General features: G+C 43.8%; 1 long non-coding RNA gene across 1 annotated transcript; it reads right to left on the bottom strand.

The window, feature by feature from the left end:
* Window positions 1–200: 200 nt before the first annotated feature.
* On the bottom strand, window positions 201–7375 carry LOC127479592 (uncharacterized). The gene is made up of 3 exons (XR_007907613.1): window positions 7223–7375; window positions 2843–2970; window positions 201–468 (listed from the first exon to the last, which is right to left on the bottom strand). It is a non-coding gene; the product is annotated as an uncharacterized LOC127479592 (long non-coding RNA).
* Window positions 7376–8790: the final 1415 nt, after the last annotated feature.

The raw sequence follows: 8790 nt of genomic DNA, 5'->3' as shown, positions 1-8790 counted from the left end.
TTTCTTTGGTTTTCATTCTTTTGCTCCTCTGTGATGCAGAAGAAGCAACTAGGCACGTTGTCTCAGGTCACCTCTAGAGGCAGGAGACATAACTCCTTTTTGGTGATTCCAAGACAGGACAGCAAAATTCACATATGCTCCCTCTCTTCTCTGGAATCCCATCTCTGAGCACAGTGCTTAATGAAGCATTTCCCACATTTCCCTTCTCCTGGGTGAAGACAGGAGTGGGTCTATCCTACTACATCTGGAAAAAAATCTGTGCTGTAGATCACTCAGCACTGAGAACTAGTCCTCTGTAAAATACTTCAAAAACAGCACTTGATTTTTTTGCGAGTGGTTGTGGCAGAAACAGAGACAGGGAAGTGGATGTCGGGGCAAGTCAAGCAGCAGAGACATTTTAAATGGATCTTGTAGCACCCGTGTCCTTTGAGAACCACAGCATGGAAAGGTCCTTGGTTCGTGTGAATCCTGATGGAGAACAGAGAAGGGAAGCAATGTCGGTTTCTGAATAAGTGAATAAATGCCATGTGCTAAATGAGAGACACAGTCTGAGTGCTGAAGGAATTCAGCCTGAAGTCAGCTGCAGAGATACCAGCTAACATACAAGCCAGGCTGAAAATATTTTATACAGAGAACAGTGTAAGCAGTTAACGACACAAGGATTTGGAAAAGGAAATGTGCTCTGAGGTACAATTGCTCTGTCAGCTCGAGAGATCTAGGCCCAGATGGGAATCCCAGATCCTTCTGCCCAGAAATACCCGATGTTGTTATTAATTAGTATGGAAATATTTTCCTTTCTTGAGAGAGGGCTGTTGAATTGCCAGTGGGATACTGGGTGTGTGCATGTGTGGGGTAGCCTATCAAAGTACTATTAATTAGGTTACTTCCCACTGCTGTTGACATGCTGTGGAAGGGGGTTGTTTGTGGGCCAAAATAAAAAGGAAACAGAAACTGAAAGACTGGAATTGAGAATGAAAAGCATGAGGCAAAAAAGGACTTGGGTCGGACAAAGCACACAGGTTGAAAGGGGTATATGTAAAATGACATTCCTAAGATTCCCAAAGCAGAAGATGAGAAGAATGAGAAACCAGGATATGGTTAGAACCAAAGGGGAAACTCCTTTGAGACAGCAGCAGCATGGGTTGGACACAGCTACAAAAGGACTGACTGATCCTGCCTTGTTACTGGTTTTGTTTTTCATACTTTCACAAATTTGGCACCAAAGCTTCCTCATGTCAGAGCAGTGATATTTTATGCCAGCTGTCACTATGAAACAGGAAAGAATTCGGATGAGAAACTTCCTCAGTTGTAGGTTACCTTCCTCGGCTGGCTGGGTCTCTTACCCCCTTCCTTTGGAATGGGATCTTTATCAGCTTTGATGAATAATCATAAAATACTAATTGGAATCTTTGCTTGGCTTTCTGTATAATACTTTAACCACTTTTATCAAGGTCTTTTTGTGGTCTCTAGCTCTGTCCTTCTGATCATATTGTGTTCAGCCCTGGGAGAGTCCAGACACAAAAAATGCAGCATAAAGAGATAGTGTAGCCCAGTATCTAAGCAGTAGGTGCTGCATTTACAGTTCCAAGAGTGCCAGAACCAAGAAAGAGACAAGAAATGTATGTGGCAGTATGGGTTAGAATAAGTGAAGGATCTATTCGCAGAGGGGAAAGAAAACGGAGCAAGTGGGTTACCTAAAAATACCAGTGCAGGCTCCAGGCTCCCTTGCAGAGGGAAGAAATCAGTGCAGTTGTGATTATTCAGAGAAAGTGTTTTGGGTTTGCAAAGGAGGAGGAGTGGAGTGATAAGACAAAGACACAGCATTGATACCTCATATGGGACCAGCACAGTCCAGAGCTATTTATCCTATGATCTGACTCTAGAGAATGTCGCTGTCTGCTGAATTTTCTTCCAAGAAACCTGTCTAGTAGGAAGTTGAATTCAGAACACGCAGAGGATCTACCAACCCTCCTTGGAGTAATGTAGCATGGAAGGAAAAAAGCTATCCAGGTTGCAACCTACCATCATCATGTCAAATCCTCAAGCCCTAAGAGATCTAGAGTGAACAGAGGTGGTTTGAAACAGAGAAACTTCTAAAGAGAGGCATTAAACCCAGAAGGATAATTTGGCATTCAATTCCAGAGGTTTGTGCATGATAGTGACAAATTATCAGCATGTGAAAGATTGCTGCCAGCCCATGCGTATCTTGAGGGCCAAGGAAACTGTTGGCCCTAAATCTGCCACCAGTCACAGAATCCAGGAGCACTCACGAAACCCTTGCCTACTCTCTTCCTATGCTCCATACAAGTCAGAGCAGGATTGAGGTGGGATATACTCAACAGCAAGGAGGGATATGGCAGCACAAGAGTGAAGCAGGAGAAAGCTGAGTACTGCACAGGTGAGGGGTCCTGATTCCATATCCAGCTCTTTTTTGCCTTGTTTGATTGTGGGTATTGTTTGTTTCTTCGTTTTTGGGGTTTTTTTTTTAAGAAAATTAAATAGGGATCATTGTGTTCCTTAGAAAAATGTCTTGTCAGTTTAACTTGAATTTATTGTTAGGCCTGCTTTTCAAATAGAATACTGAGAATGTAATTGCACTGGGTAAGTCTGTGTAACTTTTGAATCTGTTATCTAATTTCAAATGCATTTTGCACCCAATCAGAAATTTGCAAGGTATTAAGTTCACACAAGTTACATGAAATAGGTGACAGGTAGAGACCTTATTATTATACCTTAGGGAAAGACTACAGAATGAGCTCAAGCTTATTAGAGTCCAGGAAATCCACATGGGACAGGGACTGTCCAAATGCCCCAATTACAGAAGGGTTCAGTTGAGGCTCACATCTTACTGTGTGTGCATCAGAGGATCCATTGGTTGGTCAGTGTCTCTTGCAGATTCTCTAGCAAATAGTAAGGTATGAGCTTCCTTCTTTCTGGACTTTCATAATGCTCATAATTCATGTGGATTCCCTGGAATTTAACGAGAGGTGAGTAACAGTGCAGCCTCAGTATAATGCAGTTAAAAAGCCAGTCAAACACAACAGAGAAAGCTATTGGAAACAAGGCATCTTTGTTTCAGATAGAAGATTCTTAAAGGAGTTAAGTTGAAGTGCAGATGTAAAATTGCTTATGTCTGTACTGATGGTATCTTCTGCCCTCTAACTTATGTGTGCCCCCAGTTTTCATTAGACTCTTTGAATACTGTTTTCACTGTGATTTTGGATCCCAGTGTAGTCAAACTGGTACAGTTCTGGCATGAATATTACTTTAGTATGGCATACTTAGTTCAGCATGGCTTCTTTGGAGATGTAAGCTTAACTAACATAAATGTGGTTATAGTTACATAACTTTGTTCAGTGCAATATTCTGTAAAACCATTTCTGTGAAGTGGGATAGTTACAAAAATGATGCTGACTAGGCCTCAAATTACAAAGTATTTTCAGTAAAGACCATATTTGCCTACTTACATATGGGTGGTGCTTAGTGTCAAAGGGCCTAGATTCTGAATAGTGCTTACAATAATAATAATAATAACAACAATAACCTAAAAGAACTACAAGTCTGTCTGGGGAGTCACCACAGCGTGTCTGTAATTAGTTGAATTAAAAATTATCATTTATGAGGCATCTGGAAACACGAAGTCTCAGAGATGAACAGTACCTATGTAATCATCTCTGTCATCGCATAACCTTAATGACGTTTTTGTCCATGAACTTGCTTTTTACTTGTTCTGTACCACTAAATAAAGGTAATGGCTGAATGGATTTTATTTACAGTGTTGCCATTACGTGGACCACTGAGGCTGTCCATTACTCACTTAACAATGTTTGCAAGGGTAATAGGTAACATTTTGCAACCATAATGTACCAATGCAAAAGCAGTTTCCCTGCACAGACTCACAAATTCTGAAAAAGGAGCTGGAACAAGAGTTTGCATTTATGGAGAACCTGGTGAGCAGTTCAGGGCAAGAGACTGCTTCCTCATGGCTTTTGGTGTCTTTTTTGCTTGTTTGCACTTTGGTTAAATTTTTCCAGAGTGAGTAATAATTTCTCCAAATTAGTTCCACCATTCAGAACAATAGTAGTTAACATAGATTTCCAAATAATTCCTCAAAAACTCAGTGTTTTTTTAAATTTTGTAAGAGAACCACTGAGATTTAGGAAAGTATTTTCTAGGGAAATTTGCTAATACAGTTGAGAAATATGAAATACCCCATGGCTACAACCAGCAGTCCACCTGCCTCCAAATTAGAGCCTTATTTTCTGCCTAGTGACCAGTGAGAAAGTGAAAAATAAAATAACTTTTTTTTTTAAACATGATCTGCTTTTTATGGAAACTTAAGAAGGAAACATGAAAACATTTCTACAGACTGTATATTTTCTAACATCCCATTTCTACAAATTAAAAAATGTGAATTGTGTCATCTGATAATGTGGCAAGAAAAAATTTCTTTGGGAGAATGATGCATATGTAGCACAACAGGCTACCTGAGAACAGGCTTCCAAAAAGAAAGTGGTAGTCTGTCCTGCAAGTTTCCATGGGGTTTCACCAGGCAAATGTATCCCAGGATCTCATGGCAAGGCACCTGATGTATTCAAAAGAGAGAGGTTCTGTTCTCATCTATACTAAAGGTGTATTTACAGGGCACAGGAGAGCAGCGTGCAATGATAACTCAGATACAATCTCATGGTGTTCTGCATTTGAATTAATATAGCCTGGATCTCATCTGGATACAAAGTCCACATGAATGAGGCTACCTTTCTGCTAAAATCCAAACCAGCTTGTTCAGAGCATGCTTAAGTAGCTGCTTATAACTTCATTTTGCTAATGTACCCTTATTTACTGTGTGACACAAAAATGGGACTTCTCCCGGAGTTCCTGTTACCTGGCTGTAAAGTGCTTTGATACTGCCACCCTGCCTCGCAAACACACAGCATCCAACACTTCTGGCACAGAGCTTATTTTTGCACAGAAGTGATAAAGGAGGTTTTTTCCCCAGGCTTGTAAGCACAGGACAGTTTTCTAGTACATGACGTGTCAGGGAAGAAGCTACTGTGATTGCTTTAGATCTTCCTCTCTATGCTCAGTGGGGAGTCACAGACAGGCCATGTATGAGTGAGTGTGTGTGAGGCCATGCCGTGACACATTCCTCAAGGGAGGGAACAGATGAGGAGCTGGGCCTCACCTCCCAACAGCAGCAGGGCCTTAGGCAGAAGCCATGGAAGGGACTGGTTATTCCAGGTGAGGACAGGTCCAGGTGTGGCAAAAGTACAGACTAAAGCGGCAACAAGGAACCGAGCAACCAAATGTCTGCATCTGGAACACGGGCTCGACAGAAATCTTCCTCAAGCAGCTGTTTCCAAAGGGCTTTTGGTAAATCCAATTGAGGTTAAGAATTTGACAGATATTTTTCCCCTCCTCACTGTTAAACTTTGGCAAATGAGAAATCTTTTTACAGGGGATTGGAGGGCGGTGGGGAGGAGGACAGGAGTATGGAGGACAATATAGCTTGCCATAGACTGTGCTATACCTGTTCTCCAGCTCAGGTTCCAGCAGCTTTGAATACCTGTTATGAACTGCAGGACATCTTTGTGCCCAGAAGTGACCCATAGCACTTCCAGGAGCACAGAAGGGGAGAAGGGGGGGAGCATGCCAAGACTGTTGGCAGAGAAACTGTTGGAGTTTTGGCTCTTTCTCAACCTTGCAGGCTGTTGGCTGGCAGCATGTGGCTCTGTCTGGCTGTGGGGACAGTTGTGGTGTTCTTGCCTGAGCACCTGGCACCTTATCCTGGCACTCCGTGATGCTGCCACCTCTCTCTCTATTTGGACCATGTGTGTGGCCCCCTCTTAATGTTCTCTCAGCACAAAGCATCCTCAGACCAAATCCTGAGTGACTGAATCAAGCAGTAAAGCTCTGCAGCTGCGCAGACTTCCCCTGCAGCTTGTCCATTCTCTGTGTGCTGTAGCCTTGCTCCTCCGTCTGGGATGAAGTCAGTGCTGAGGAACTGAGTTTCTGATGGCCTGGAGAGCAGAGGAAGGGATCACTAAACCATTTAGTGAAACCCTTTTTTACTGCATATATGGGTAACTACTTTGAAAGAAAAGGCTCTTGCCCTTTTTCCCTTCCCTCTCTCCACTGTCTTGAAGAGAAAATGCTCTGAGTTTTAAGGCACTCCAGGCTGCAGGATAGGAATTGTCCTGGTCAGGAGAGCTTTCACAGGTGACTGGCAATGCTGAGATGAAGAAGGACTTGAGCTGATGAAGTGAGGAGGCAAAGGAGACTGCAACAGAATTGCATTGAAGAGGGGGAAACCACCTCACTTAGATGCTAAGATGAAGCTGAGCCAAAGCTCATCAGAACTTGCTATGGTTAGCCTAAAGACAGAGAGACAATGGAGAGAGGGATACTACCTGGGTCTGTGCACATTCAACACATTACAAAGGCTTACAGCTCTCTGCCAAGGGCCTGCAATGATAGAGTGCATTCAGAAGTGGTTTTAGATGGCACAGAGCTGTGAGGCTTTAGCTGGAAATGCAGATTCCCGTTCCTGTAGGGGTGCAAGTGAACCTTGTTGTAGCTTTATGTGCTAGAGAGACTTCTGTGAGGGGAATGCTTAGCTTGCCATTCTGTGTTTGGCTTACCCACAGTGAGGGAGTGATATTATGATGGTAGAACTTCATTGCCACTGAGGGAATTGAGGCAGGCACCTACATACACATTGCTGTGTTTGTGAAAGTCATGTGTGCCCTAAAGTACCTCCCAAACACAATGGTTTAATTTCCTCATCAGTCAGGAGTTGTAGGTAGGGTTTTGGTGTAATCTGTGTGAGAGAATAGTCTCTCCCATAGTATCAGTTACTAATGCTGTTCAGGGTTATTTTAGGTGGCCTATATTCTTCCTACCTGTCCCTGTGGCATATCCAGCCTGGCACAGGAGCCCTGGCAACATCAGCCAAGATCACCTCCCAGGAGCACTTGCTTGCCTAGGTCTTGGGTGCAAAGGGAGAGCTACTGAACGAAGCAGATTTTTTCTGTCTCTTGTGAGACATTGTGGTGGGTTGATCTTAGCCAGCTGCAAGCTACAATTCCTACAAGAAATATCCACCTGCTGCACCGTGATCTCGGCAGGGGTGCAGAGGACTGTCTGTTCCGGCACCTGGAGTGCCTCCTCCCCTCCTTCTACTCTGACCAGGGTGTCTGTGGAGCCATTTCTCACTCCTCACCTGTGCCGTGTTTTCTGCCCTTTCTTAAACACATTTTCCCCAAGCACCAACTACCATCTTGGCTGAGGGGCTCAGCTGTGTCCTATGGTGTGTTGGTTGGAACCTTCTGGAACGGTCCGTGTCCAGCACAGGGCAGCCCTGGCCACTCCTCACAAAGGCCACCCTGCAGCCACCCCACAGCGAGCACCTGGCCACAGACACCTGATGTGGGTACACTGAGTGACACTTGGGTGATGGTATTTTGACAAGGGCAGGAGCTGTACCTTCTCCTTCAGACCAGTGAGAATTCCAGCCTCAGGGCAGGGTTGAGGGCTCTTTCAGACACAATGTGGCTGGGAGATGAGGCAGGACTGAGATGGATGGTGTCGCTTTGGAGAGAACCACTGCAAAACTGGTCTTTCCTCTCTTTGGAAGCTGCGGAACTTATGTTGCACATTGCATAGCTTGCATGCAGAGGGCTTCTCCTGGAAAAGCTTGTTCCTTGTCTGCAGACAGAACATCCTCTTCCTTTGAGGAACTTAATCAGTTATTTTCCTTCATTTTTATTTTAAAAATGTATCTTTTAATCGAGCAAGACACACAAAGAGTATGGAGCCTTTCCCTGGAGAGAAGAGAGAGCACTAATAGCCCCCCTGACACTCACATTTGGAAAATGGTGATGATTTTTCTGGAGAGCTGAGCTAACAGTCTGGCTCTAAGGAGTTTAGATCGGGAGCCAGACATCATGGTTAGGCCTGTCTGTGGTTATAACGTAGTTGTTTGGGTTCTGTAGAAGCAGTCTGAAGGAATCTGAATTAAAACAAGAACCCAAGGGGAAGCTCTTTCTGGCAATCCTGGTCTCTGATCTGGCACCAGAACTGACTTAAATCTCACTCTGTCCTCCTTCTCCTGCTATCAAAATTGCTACCAGCTCTATTATGACAGCTTAACATGCTTCCTTTCCTCTCCCACCACGGCCAAGGTCACTGAGAACATGAAACAGTATCTCTTGCCTGAAGCTGACCTTAGTAGGCTGCCGGGCCGCTTTGAGATTTGTCTCAGTGCACAGCTAATGCCCTGCCAGCGCAGGTGTGGGCTTGCTGGTGCTAAACAAGGTCCTGAACAACAACAACAGTGAGGAGTTTCTGCAAAGCATCCACAGCAAATTGAACGTTTAGAATGTACTTGCACAAATGATGGAATTGACAGCCCAGCATTGGAGAAATTCATTTCAGCGTACAGTTTGAAAGGGGTGATGGTGGTTTCCAGTGAGCAAATATCGTGGTTACATAACTTAGGCAGGAGTACACCCAAGAAATCTTTTTCTCGTTTTTTGATTTTTGCTGGGTGTTAACACACAAGCTCTTTTAGGCAGAGGCTGTGCAGTAGTAGTGAAAGTTTAGGAGGGATCTAAATGAGGCAAAGGTAGAAGGGAGTGTGTTATCATACTCTACGTAATAGACTGACAAAAGGTAGTGTGTTCAAATGTAATGTAGCATATGATTGTCCTAGTGCTTCCAGACTTTAGTTAAATCAGATTTTATTTCTGTGTGTACATGTAGAACTGAATGCTTGCTCTGAATAGTCTC

Source organism: Manacus candei, unplaced genomic scaffold (genome assembly GCF_025592945.1).
Source record: "Manacus candei isolate 608988 ecotype Guabito, Panama unplaced genomic scaffold, ASM2559294v1 h1tg000067l, whole genome shotgun sequence".
Taxonomy (NCBI): Eukaryota; Metazoa; Chordata; class Aves; order Passeriformes; family Pipridae; genus Manacus; species Manacus candei.
Note: the sequence above shows the minus strand (reverse complement) of the source record. Positions and strands in the feature narration are given on the sequence as shown.